Below are 1,063 nucleotides of genomic sequence, written 5' to 3' on the forward strand. Positions count from 1 at the left end.
ACCTGGACAGGCTCGCAAGGTGGACAGATCAAAACCTGATGACTTTCAACATAGAGAAATGCAAGGTGTTCCACCTTGGGAGAAAGAACCCACATCGTACCTATAAGGTCAGCAGCGCTACACTCGCTAGCACTACAGCTAAAAGAGACTTGGGGGTCATGATTGACCACAAGATGAATATGACCTACCAATGCGATACCGCAGCCAGAAAGCAAATAAAATACTGGCTTGCATCTACCAATGCATCTCAAGCAAGTCCCAAGATGTCATCCTCCCGCTTTATTTGGCTTTGGTGAGGTCACAGCTGGAGTACTGCATCCAGTTCTGGGCTCCACACTTTAAAAAGGACATGGAGAAGCTTGAGAGAGTCCAGGGGAGAGCCACACACGATCAGAGGCCAAGAGAGCAGGCCTTATGAGGAGAGGTTGAGAGGCATGGGACTCTTCAGCTTGGAGAAGTGTAGGCTCAGGGGGAACTTGGTGGCAGCCTGTAAGTATATTAGGGGTGTGCATCAGGATCTGGGGGAACATCTTTTCACCAGGGTACCCCAAGGGGAGACAAGGTCTAATGGTCACAAACTGCTGGAAGACCATTTTAGACTGGACATAAGGAAAAACTTCTTTACCATCCAAGTCTCCAGAGCCTGGAATAGACTCCCCCCAGAAGTGGTGCAAGCACCTACTCTGGACACATTCAGAAGTGTTTGGATGATTATCTTTCTGGGGTCATCTGAACGCAGCTGACTTCCTGCCCTTGGGGCAGGGGGCTGGACTCAGTGATCTCATGAGGTCCCTTCCATTCCTTATGCCTATGAAATCTATAAAATCCTTGAAACAGCCTGCTCAACCAGCTGTTTGACCAGGATAGAAGAATTTCAAGAGGTCTTTTTTATTAGTGCAGCCACTTTTCTCTTTCTGTTTCACAGAAGAGGAAAGTGAAGAACCAGAGCCTCAGCCTAGTGCATGCTGCCCATCATGCTTAAGTGCTTGTAGAACCAGGTATAACAATTACAATGTTAGTGTCTTTGCCACTTTTCCTAGGTTCTTGATTATAAAATAACAGG

The sequence above is a fragment of the Gavialis gangeticus genome, unplaced genomic scaffold (genome assembly GCF_001723915.1).
Source record: "Gavialis gangeticus isolate Ggan-Ray unplaced genomic scaffold, GavGan_comp1, whole genome shotgun sequence".
In the NCBI taxonomy this organism is placed as follows: Eukaryota; Metazoa; Chordata; order Crocodylia; family Gavialidae; genus Gavialis; species Gavialis gangeticus.